At 41.0% G+C, this 12,468-nt stretch overlaps 1 protein-coding gene and 1 long non-coding RNA gene across 2 annotated transcripts in view; one reads left to right on the forward strand and one right to left on the reverse strand.

Annotated features, from left to right (window-relative positions):
- Positions 1 to 9,094, forward strand: part of LOC309371910 — a 38,696-nt gene extending 29,602 nt beyond the window's left edge. The window contains exons 4-5 of the long non-coding RNA XR_014169343.1: positions 4,072 to 4,197; positions 8,987 to 9,094. This is a non-coding gene — a long non-coding RNA (uncharacterized lncRNA). The remainder of the gene's footprint in view (positions 1 to 4,071; positions 4,198 to 8,986) is intronic.
- The window catches only part of NR5A2 (nuclear receptor subfamily 5 group A member 2), a 302,503-nt gene that overhangs the window by 112,458 nt on the left and 177,577 nt on the right, over positions 1 to 12,468 (reverse strand). The gene's annotated exons all lie outside the window — the stretch shown is intronic.

Consider the following 12,468-nt stretch of genomic DNA (forward strand, 5'->3'; position numbering starts at 1 on the left):
GTTGCATCAGGGGCAGTGTTGGAGATTAAAATGGTGGCTGCACCTAGCTGCCTAGCATTGCACAGAGAGCAGGTCTAGATAGCTTTCCATAAAGAGGGAGCCTGGGCAGGCATCAGTGGTCGACTCCAGCAGCTGCCCAATGATGCTAAATGCTGATGTCAGCCTTATTTCAAAAGTCTGCTGGTAGCTATTTATTTATAAAAATATATATTTATGTACCACTCTATCATAGAAATATATCAAACTGGTTTACTGCAATATAAAACCATGTAGTAAAACCATACAGAAAAGCTAGCAAATGAATTAAAAACAAGCAACAGTAGACCATTGTGGGGGATGTACTCTTAATTGCCTGCACAGGCTTGGCGGAATAGAAAAGTTTTCAGCAAGCGTTGAAATGTTGGCATGGAAGGTGCCTACTGAATCTCTCCAGGCAGGGTGTCCCATAGGACCGGCTTAGTTTCTCTTGTAAAATGAGCCTCACCAACTCTGGGACAGAGGCTCCTGCAGATGATCTCAATGATCAAAGTGGGATATAAGGGTTCAGGCACACCTTGCAAGAGCAGTTTGCACGTTCAGGTAGTTAAACCTTATTTTCACAAGACTGAACTGCCTAGATGCATCTGTTAATGCAGACTGGAATGTGTTTCCATATTTGCAAGCGAAGAGAGATTAGTCGCTTACTTCTAAAGCTGAACCATGGCTGCTGTTAACAGTGAAATAAAAATTTCCCTGTTCTCAGACTGATTTTGTACATTGTATACTTGATACTTCTCTATAAAAGCAAAACCTATGGGGAATGGTGTTTGAGAGAGAGTTTGGAGAATGTAAAAATCCTCCCCTTACTCTAATCATATAGATGACAAGAACAGTTTCATGTGATTTTTGTAATTTTAATTTCGTCTCCCCTGAATGTAATTTAAAATTTTTATACACACAACTGTTTTGGTCATTAGTATTCTTTTCTTTGAATCTAAAGTGTAATGGTCTTTCTATGAATGATTGTGCAGTCATGCCACAGCTGAGGTGAAGATTTAGCTTCAAATAAATCATTTCCACATTCTTGCTTAAGTGGCTATTTTAGAGTAGGGAAACACATTTTCTATTGGGATGTAATGCTGCAATTTCCTTGACCTAAGGTCTGAACAATTTTTGAGCAATGTAGGTTTAGTAGTTTAACAACAACAAAAAAGAAATATATATATAAGTGAAAGAAGAAGGAAAAAAAGGTAAATAAAAGTACCAAAATCTGTAGAACTAAAACGAAATAAATTAATCATCTTTTAAAAATTATTTTGACAGATGGGAAGTTCCACACATAACTTTATGAAAACAAGGAGCAATAAAGTATGAGTCTAAGGGCCACTTATATTATATATTAGGTGTATACCTATTGTTATCAGGGAACAGCGATTCACTAGAGCTGTTTACTTAGCATAGTTAAAAGCATCTTAGTCCAGTCTTTGATTCCTGAATTCTGATTCAACAGTGCCCAGCCAATGAGCTCTAAGGAGCACATCATAATAGCATGAAGGCAATATGCTTTTTATTCGTTTTGATTGTATTCAGTAAAGTCCTACTCAGAGTATACCGACTGGAATTAATGAGCCTAAGTTAGGTAAAGGTAAAGGGACCGACTCAAGGGTTGCGGCGCTCATCTCGCTTTACTGGCCGAGGGAGCTAGCGTACAGCTTCCAGGTCATGTGGCCAGCATGACTAAGCCGCTTCTGACGAACCAGAGCAGTGCATGGAAACGCCGTTTACCTTCCCGCAGGAGCGGTACCTATTTATCTACTTGCACTTTGACGTGCTTTTGAACTGCTAGGTTGGCAGGAGCAGGGACCAAGCAACGGGAACTTACCCCGTCGCGGGGATTCAAACCGCTGACCTTCTGATCAGCAAGTCCTAGGCTCTGTGGTTTAACCCACAGCGCCACCCACGTCCATATTCTATTATAGTATTTGCCAAAATCATAATCCATTGCATAGTTGCAGATACACATGGCCAGCTGACAGTAACGTCTTGCTGATGGGTTTCCCATAGGCTTCTGGTTAGCCACTGTAGGAACAAAATGCTAGACTAGATAGTACCATGGTTGCTGTGCTTATACCCTGCAGACTTTTCCTGTATGGAGCACATAAAATGGGAAAGGAAGAGAACTATTCCCAAACACTCAAAGGACAGATGGATGCCAACAATTCTGGGCAGTTGCAATTGAGCCACAAATCCTGGGCACATGTCCATCACATGTATGGAAATGTGCACATTGCCCTTTCACACTTACTACGTTTTGCAACCAGAATTGCGTGTGGAGGAAGAAAGGGAGAAATCATTCTTTTGCAACTGTTCATGTCCGTAAGGGGATGATGTGGGGCTAGTAAGGTAAAGGTAAAGGTACCCCTGCCTGTATGGGCCAGTCTTGACAGACTCTAGGGTTGTGCGCTCATGTCACTCTAGAGGCCGGGAGCCAGCGTTGTCCACAGACACTTCCGGGTCATGTGGCCAGTGTGACGAAGCTGTGGGGCTAGCCATTAACTAATAAAATTTCAGAATATTCTAGCATTAAACGGTGACTCTGTTTTTACTGTTTTACTCTGTGTTTACTGTTTTAACTGCTTTTGAACATAAGAGACCTGCTGGATTACAGTGGTACCTCGGGTTACATACACTTCAGGTTACGTATGCTTCAGGTTACAGACTCCGCTAACCCAGAAATATTACCTCAGGTTAAGAACTTTGCTTCAGGGTGAGAACAGAAATCGTGCTCCAGCGGCACAGCAGCAGCAGGAGGCCCCATTAGCTAAAGTGGTGCTTCAGGTTAAGAACAGTTTCAGGTTAAGAATGGACCTCTGGAACGAATTAAGTACTTAACCTGAGGTACCACTGTATCTAGTCCTGCACCCTGTTCTCACAGTGGCCAGCTAGATGCCTATGGGAAACCCACAAGCGGCACCTGGAAGCAGCAGCTCGTTCCACACTTGTGGACTCCTAGCAACTGATATAAAGTGGAATTCTGTTCACAGATCTTTTGGGATCCATCCAACCCAAAAACCTTTCAACAGTAACACTTCGGTGGTGAATTGCATGATGAGGTAACAAGTGATACGGAGTCCTATATGGATGAAATTTGAATGTGGAAGAGAACAGTTTGAGAGTCTGCTACTTATTGTATGTGGATTAATCTTAAAAGGAGGACACTGGTGCCAAATTAAGTCAAGTTCAGTATCTTGATGTCAAGTAATCTGTAGTAAGAAGTGGGGGGGGGCGGGAACAAGTTATTTGATGAGATCAATTCACAGCTATATCACTGGGGCAGCATTTTTGCAGCCACTTGACTTTGTTGAGATGGAACGAGTTGGAAGTGGTCAAAGTGATTCCACCCTAATAGCAAACATAAGCAATTTGCTTGCTTTCCAAACAGCTTAAAATAAATAAATAAATAAATAGATCAAATCACTAAAACCCTTGTAATGGCTGTCAGGCAAGCTGATTATCTTTTCAGCAGTCTTTTATTAAGTTAATACCTACAGATGCTCCCTCGGCTGATGCCAACAGGTAATCTGTTCTGGAAGATGCTTGTTCAATGACTTTTGATGGCTGCTGGTTGCTGGCCACATGTACTGAACACAGAGGTTGCGTGTTTTGTCTATATGTAAGTGTGGGTGACTAGAGAGAAAAATCAGCATAGGTAGGTAGCTAACAAAGGGAAAGGAAGTTTTGGGTTTTGTGCTTGGCTTGATGTTGCCTTGCCTTTTTTTAAAAAAAGGGGGGATGTGATTTTAAAAATACTAACTATATGTCTGTTGGTTTGCCTGCTTCCCCAAGTACCGTAACTCACATATTTGTAAAAGGCACAAGTCTGCTGTTCTTTCACCTCACGAGGAAGTTTGCCCTGTGAAAGGCAGCACCCATGAAAATTCCTTTTGTTTGGGGAAGGGGGAACTGAGGGGAGAAACTATCAAAACTGCGCTGATTGTGAGAAGAAATACCACATAAATTATTTCTTGGAAAATGCTTAGTGACACTTAGAATTGATTAACATTTCTGTGCTTTCTTTTGTTCTCATTCAAGGGGGAATCTTTTCAAGGCACCCTATTCAGGCTAAATGTAAAACTTTCAAAATGCCTTGGCCTTGAAGTGCACAGAGATACATGAGGATGGATACATCAGCGGGAAACGGTTTAAAAATATGTCAGTGTAAGTCCCCCCCACCCCACCCTAGCCAAGTAGATTGTAAGTCTGCTGGTTTATCAACAAATAAAGATACAATATTGTTTAGTGCTACCTACTTCTCAAATCACAAAAGTGGTTTTTGTGAGGGCTAGACAATACAGAGCAAGAATGTATGTTTAAAGATGCATTTTTTCGCCAGATTTTTTCTGACGAAGAACAATGCATTGCTATGATTTTATAATTATGCTTTAAACTTCATGAGCTTAGTGAAATAAATTATGTGGCTTTGCTAGATCTTAAATAGTTTTGTTCCACTTTGGAACCACAGCTGGAAGAAATTAGGAAGACATATATTTTGTTTTTCTTTCAAGAGAAAGAAAAAATTATGAAATTACTGTCCGATCCTATGCATGTTTACACTGACTTCAGTGGTACTTCTTTCCAATTAAATGTGTATAGGATTGCAGCTTTAATTTCACTACGCCTCTGCTATGACATTCATAATCAGTAAATGTGAGCTATAGTGGCCCAAGAGAGGAAGATTTCGATTTCATCTCCGGTCTGCTGTTCATAGTACAACAATATCACTGAATGCAGCTCTCACATTCAACCAGCTTTTAAAGAATGCTTTGTATGCTGGAAAAAAATCCTGGTTCAATCTCTTCTGTCTAGGTAAGGCTGGAAAAAGCACCAACGAGCCAGTTATTGTAGACAATTCTGAGCTAGACCGACCAATTGTATGTCTCAATATGTCAGCTTCCTAAATTTATATTGGGCACCATATTTTATTTGGTGTGTGTTGCCCAGAGAAGTACTGTGCGCTTGCATTAGATCTGCATCCTCTGCCATTGACTTTTGGCTTTTTCATTGCAAGTTTTGAAATGCAGAAGCTATAATAATAATAATAATAATTTTTTATTTATATCCCGCCCTCCCCAGCCGAAGCCGGGCTCAGGGCAGCTAACAACAATAAAATAATCCAACATTCTAAAATTATTTCATTATAAAATTAATTCAAATCAAATTGATGGCAACCATTGGGCTAGAGTTCTGTGAAGATTGCCAAAGGAGGGAGTCAGGCTGTGCCCTAGCCAAAGGCCTGGTGGAACAGCTCTCTCAACCATAGATTGGTTATCTGCACGTTCAGCTGTGTAACTTTGATGGCGTGCCATGGAGATTAAGACTACATTCTTTTGCACACCTACCCAGCAGCAACAAGCACGGGAAGACCTTTCTCTCCTTAGTAAAGATTAATGGGATTGGGCTGCACAAATTACGGTGTCTCTGATGACTCAGACATAATTTTGCAGTGACCAAGCTCTTGCGGATTAAGAAAGCAGGAAAACAAAAACACCAAAAGAGGCTTGCTACAGCCCTGTGCCTTGAGGTCACTGCTCGGCGTTGCATCATCTGCATTGCTGTGGGATTATGTGTACTTTCAAATTAAGAACAAAACGGCTAAAGTGAATGTCAGTCTTTCACTTTTGCGCAGATGTTATAATTACATTTATATGTTAACTATGTGGGAATTGGAAGTTATGCAAAACGAATAGTTTTACTCAGAGTTGAGTATCCATGGGAAAGGGCTATAGCTCAATGGTACAGCAACCGTGTTACATGCAGAAATCAAATTTCCAGCATCTCCAGGTCAGAGATGCTGCCAGTCTGTGTAGACAATATTGAGCTGCACGGACCAGTGGCCTGACAGCTTTCTGTGATACATGGAAAAACGTCTCTCATTCTAGAACAGAAGTGGTATGTGTGCATGCAGTCATCAGATTGCGAACAACATTCTCCCCACTTCGGAACAAGAAATTTACCTTCGCTCATATTTGTGAGTTTCCTAAATTTGTGATTCTCAAAAAGAGAGGTACACGTGTGTCCTTGTGCACTTGTGTGTGTTCAAGGAGAGGAGGTTTACCTTGACCTCCCCTCCTCTTAATGCATCAGCTTAGGTTTGGTTTTTTGTTTTGTATTTCTTATTGAATTGAGAGCCATTGTCAGGTGTGGCATATCAGTTGGGGTGCAGAGATCTCAATCAGGATAAGATTCTCAGAAAGGGTTGACTGGCTTGTACTTGGATAAATAATGAGATTAAATAGTGAAACGAAACAAAAATACCACAGTGTGTTTTGAGTGCATTTGTTGAGGTTCCATTTTTAGGACTCAAGCCTCCAAAAGAAGGCTATAGCAATGCTATAGAAAAAAAAATTAGATGTGCCATATAGAGATTGGCGTAATTCTTCCCTAGCCTCTCTAAATGATGCTTGTGACTGGTGTAATACTAACTGTGCAAATCTATATATGTCTGCTGGAAAGTAAGACGCATTGAAGTCAATGAGACTTATTCCAAGGCACGCCAGGCTACAATTCAGGCTAAGAGAGTGTGTTGGGAAAGGCCTAGTTCAGATCACATGCCAAAATAAATGAATGACCTTAGGTAAGCCTCATTCTTTCCACCTCAGCCCATTCTGTACCATACTTTTGGTCTGTCTTCCAGGACTGTTGAAAGCACCAGGCCGTTAAACTATTCAGAAGCAGTTGTGAGCATGAGATGTCTGTCCCTTCCTTTCTAGTATTCTTATTGTGGGATTGGGACACCTCATATATGTTCGTTCTTCACAATGTCTACGCAACATCATTGGAATCAAAATGGCAGCCTGATGCTGAAAGGCCATCAATGTAGGCCACACAGGCAGACCTTCATGGGGAAACCATTTCATAAATGGGGTGCTACAACCAAGAAGGCCCAGTCTCCAAGTGTTATCTGCCATCATCACTTCAGACAATAAGACACCTAGAGGAGGACCTCCAATTACCTGAGGACATAGGCAGGCACATGTTGTTGTTGATAAGCCCTCAGGTATCCATGTACAAAACCATAAAAGTACTTCACTCTTCCCTTAGAATTCCCCCTCCAGTAATAATAATAATAATAATAATAATAATAATAATAATAATAATAATAAAACTTTTTTTTATTTATATCCCACCCTCCCCAGCCGAAGCCAGGCTCAGGGTGGCTAACAACAATCAAATAATCAAACAAGCATATATGGTCCTACTTTTTATCCTTTCCCTTCCCTTTTCTGACCTAGATCAGCTATGAACATCTCTGTAGCAGCTATCCAACTTACTTTTGCTCCTAATGTGATTTAAATCCCCTTAGTGTAGTCTTCAGACCACCAGTGGTCCATGGGCTTCTGTGGTACTGCAATGTGGTGTAGTTTCTTTTATTTCTTATTGTATTGACATTTTGAATTGCATTTTTAAAAAAGAACAGTGCATTACAAGTGCTCAACAATAGGCAGGGTGGGGACATTAAACCGTCTTCTAAGACTCTCAGCCATTTTTTGGGACTGGGGAGGAAGTTTGGGAGCCACTAGTTTCAATGCTAATTTCCACTTCCCACATTCAAAGCCCATTCTTTCCCTCAAAGAATTCTGGGCACTGTGGTTTGTGAAGGGTTGCTGGAATTGTAACTCTGTGAGGAGTAAACTCTAGCACCCAGAAGTATTTGAGAGGAAAATGCACTTTCTAACATTTCAGATTTCAGATGGGCAGAGAGATTTTAATCCACGTAGTAGAAAGATTCAGCAAATCCCAAAGGCCCTCTCTTGAATTATATTCAAGTTTATATTGCAAATAAATAAAATATAGGGTATTTTAAAAGGGCATTTGTTGTGACTATTTTCTTCTCTGCTTCACAGTACAAATAATAATGTTATTAGTTACATGAAACTTGAATTATTATTTTTTATCTGGCTTGTCACTTCTCATCTAGATCCCAACCTTTTCATGAAGATAATTAAGAATCTTGTGCAAAGACATTCAGTCTGTGACATCTACATATTATTAGCATCATAAAATAGTTTTCAATTAATTTTTTAATTTTTTTTGTTTAAAGTTATGAGGTAGGTTTTCAACTCTGATTAAGTATTCCTAATTCACGCATGATTCCTGGAAATCTCTGTGGCTGAACTTGTGCAATTGCCACATCTTGGGTTTGTTTTTCAATTATGATCGCTTTCCTCCATTTTATAGCTGCAGCCATTCTTATGTTATCATAGTGATTTATCTGCTCAGGAATTCTGGTGTGTGTGTTTTTTTTTTAATCTGCTGATTGCTTTAGTGAATTCTATCATAAAGGTGATGACACAATGTCAGTTGACTGGCTAACCTAATCATTAGATCTATAGTAACACTATAGTTTGTTTTTCCAGGCAATTGCTATGTTAATTTGCCACACTGTCAACCTACAGAAGGTGGAAATAACACGGTATGACAACTGCATTCCTTCAGCAGCGTCATAAATGAGAGTGGCAGCTGGGAATGGTTAATAAACATTGTACATTTTAAAATAGTCCAGAGAAGAAAAAAAAATCCCTTTTGCAATAGTTACAACTTTTATAAATAGTGTTGCTCCTTTTTACTTGCCCTGATCTCAGGCCTGAAGCGCACAAATGAAGCTTTTACCACATCTCCAACACCTGGAAAAGTTTGACTGCTTCCCTTGCCAGCTTGCTGTTTAAAAGCACAGGGACAGTGGCAAGACTAGCTAAGAAAAAACACAATAGAGAGCAGGATTTGTTTTCTTCCTCAAATTAAATTATTCTGTAGATTTACTGGTTAACACTAAGTGTTTATTAATACTCAAATGTACCTAGTTTGAGGTTTGCTCACGTTTGCTGCCTATTATTATTATTATTAATTATTATTTTATTTACTAGCCTGCGCTTGTGCTTTTAACTGCAACATGATATGCAGAAATTATGGCAGTGAAGCTTTCATAATCCCTTCATCTTCCTTGCAGGAAAAGACTTGCTTTATTTCTGGGTGCCTGCTGCTGTTCAAGGCATAGGATCAGGAAGAATAAAAAAAGTTTGCAACTCTTACTGTTTATGCAAGCTAGACAGCGAGACTTGAGTGGGTACTTGCAATTTCCCCCTTCGTATTTACTTCTCCTTCAGAAATCTAATATGTAGAATAAGGTTTACCCCCCTTCAGAATGCACTTTGCCCTGTCTGTGCCCACCCAGTAGTTTTACTCATGTAGTGCTGTAATGCTGACCACTCAACTCAAGCCTTCAATTTGAAGGAGGGTTGCAGGATTTTTTATATATCTATATCTAGGAGACGCGAGTGGTGCTGTGGGTTAAACCACAGAGCCTAGGACTTGCTGATCAGAAGGTTGGTGGTTCGAATCCCCGTGACGGGGTGAGCTCCCGTTGCTCAGCCCCTCCTGCCAACCTAGCAGTTTGAAAGCACGTCAAAGTGCAAGTAGATAAATAGGTACCACTCCGGCGGGAAGGTAAATGGTGTTTCCGTGCGCTGCTCTATATCTATTTATATCTATCTATCATCTATCTATCTATCATCTATCTATCTATCATCTATCTATCTATCTATCTATCTATCTATCTATCTATCTATCTATCTATCATCATCTATCTATCTATCTATCTATCATCTATCTATATCTATCTATATCTATCTATCTATCTATCTATCTATCTATCTATCTATCTATCTATCATCTATCTATCGCAAAGGGCACAAACCAGTGTGAAGTAGTATTTAGAGTGCTGAACTAGGATCTGGGAAACCAGGGTTCAAATCCCCACAGGGTGACCTTGGATAACTGGATGACCTTGGACCAGTCACTGTCTCTCAGCCAGCCTACCTCACAGGGTGGTTGTGGGGATCAAATGAGGAGAGGGAGAACCACGTGGGCCACCTTGAGTTCCTGGGAGGAAAAAAAAGGTGGCATATGAATGAAAATAAATAAATAAATCAGTGTTGAGATTCAAACTCTTTGAGTTGCTACCTAGGTGCAAGTTGAGTTCTTTTGTTTTGTTTTCCAAATTAATATGGGTGTAACTGTCATGGAGCTGTCTATAGATATAGCGAATATAATATTTCTGTAGATCAGCACTTGCTTTCCTTTTAACGCATGGGATACCTCTCACTTTTGCATCTTAATCATGGTGGTGGTTTTTTATGGTTTTTTTGTGTATTTCCATTATGTCTTCAATTCACTGCCTACCCCCCCCCCCAAAATGAAAACCCTGATCATTATTAAAGCAGCAACTTTCATGCAACCTTCTTAAAGAGTTATTCTTTCTCTGCAGGGCTAAAGTATATGTCCTAAGGCATTCTTTTCGGTTTGCATGTTAACTCATTGAATTACTAGATTAATGCAAAGAAAATGGCTCCCATCGAAACTCCTCAACATCTCTGAAGATCTCCGTGGACATTCCTCCAGGGCCACCAACCTGATTATTATTAGTATAGAATACCACTTCAACTTCAGTTGCTTCGCTGAAGAAATCCTTTGCACGTATGTTGTTGCCAAAATCTTCTTCCCAGAGACATGACCCACCAGGCTTTGTCTGAATATAAAACAATGGCAGGTGCATGTGAAACAGAAGTAGTGTGTGTTCATTGAAACATAATGCAGGGGCCGCTGAAATGTTTTCCGCAGCAGGGGGGGCACAGCTGCAGTTTATCAGGGCAACTTGCTGCCTCATATTCCATGTGGGAATGTATCATCAGTGCCATGTAAATCTTAGCAATCTGCTCATCCTTAATTAGCGGGCATTAATTTCAAGCATTTGCCATGTTAAACTGACATGTTTGTACTCTTTTTAAAGTGTCGGAGAATGAAAAATTACATCGGAAAATCTCTGCCAGCTATTGTAGCAAACTATCGCTTGTTACCTAGGGTAGATTCAGATGACTGGAGCTTCAAAGTAACCAGCTTAGTAAGAGCTTAGCATAGGTCACCTGCCCTGCGGGGAGGGGCAAGGTAGGTACCTGTACCGGACCATGCATTTAAGCTCAGGGTTACTGCAGTGGTCACAGTAACTGTGTAGCCCGTTAACTCACACCAAAGGATGTGCGGAGCCCCTCTCTGAATGTTGTATGAGAAGCTTCCTTAAACCAGGTCAGACTATGTGTCCAACAAGCCAAGCATTGCCTAATTTGATTACCTACAGCTTTCTGGGGGTTCAGACAGGAGACTGTAACAACCTAAGAGCTCTTTACTTGAAGCAGGGGTAGTCAAGGTGGCACCTTTCAGGTATTGCTGGGCTACAACTTCAATAATAATAATAATAATAATAATAATAATAATAATAATAATAATACATTTATTGTCATTGTACAACCTGTGTACAATGAAATTAAACGAGCCTCCCCTCACAAACATTCAATGTCAATGTTATTTTCCGTTCAGCAGCCTAACAGCCCAGGATAGAAGCTATTTTTTAACCTGTTGGTATGGCTGATTATACAGGGACACGGGTGGCGCTGTGGGTTAAACCACAGAGCTTAGGACTTGCTGATCATAAGGTCGGCGGTTCGAATCCCCGTGACAGGGTGAGCTCCTGTTGCTCGGTCCCAGCTCCTGCCAACCTAGCAGTTCAAAAGCACGTCAAAGTGCAAGTAGATAAATAGGTACCGCTCCGGCGGGAAGGTAAACGGTGTTTCCGTGCGCTGCTCTGGTTCGCCAGAAGCGGCTTAGTCATGCTGGCCACATGACCTGGAAGCTGTAAGCCGGCTCCCTCGGCCAATAAAGCGAGATGAGCGCTGCAACCCCAGAGTCGGCCACAACTGGACCTAATGGTCAGGGGTCCCTTTACCTTTACGGCTGATTATACTTCTATATCTCCTGCCCGAGGGTAGAAGATTAAAGAGGTGATGGCCAGGGTGTGAGTCATCCCTGAGAATTTTTCATGCTCTCCTAAGGCAACGATCCCTTGTAATGTCATCTAGTGGACTCAAGGGACAGCCCATGATAGCATGGGCTGTATTTGCCACCCTCTGTAGAGACTTTCTGTCCGAGGCTGTCAGGCCAACATACCATCCCTGACTGCTGGCTGGGGCTGCTGGGAATTGTAGTCCAAAACATCCGGAGGGCACAACATTGCACACCACTGCTTTAAATGTAAAGGCCAGGAATGGAACTTGGGACATTGTGCATGCTAAATTTGTGCTCTACAGCTGACCTTTGCAGAGCCAACCCTATCATTAGGCAGAGTGAGGCAACCATCTCAAGAGGCAGATGTTCAAGGGCACCACTCCTGGGCCTCCAAATTTGGCCTGCTGTCTCAGCTTTGATGAAGGATCCTATCTAGGATTCCTATTTACTGTGGTATCTGGCACCTTGTAGTAAAGGGCAGGTAATAACAACAACCATAATTAATAGCCCATGTGGAAGTGTGATTCAGTCTAGTTCTCTTATTTTATTTTCTGGTGGTTTGGCAAAGCTCCGCAAGGAGCACAGAAAAAAAAA

The sequence above is a fragment of the Podarcis melisellensis genome (genome assembly GCF_964234715.1).
Source record: "Podarcis melisellensis genome assembly, chromosome: 6".
NCBI lineage: Eukaryota > Metazoa > Chordata > Lepidosauria > Squamata > Lacertidae > Podarcis > Podarcis melisellensis.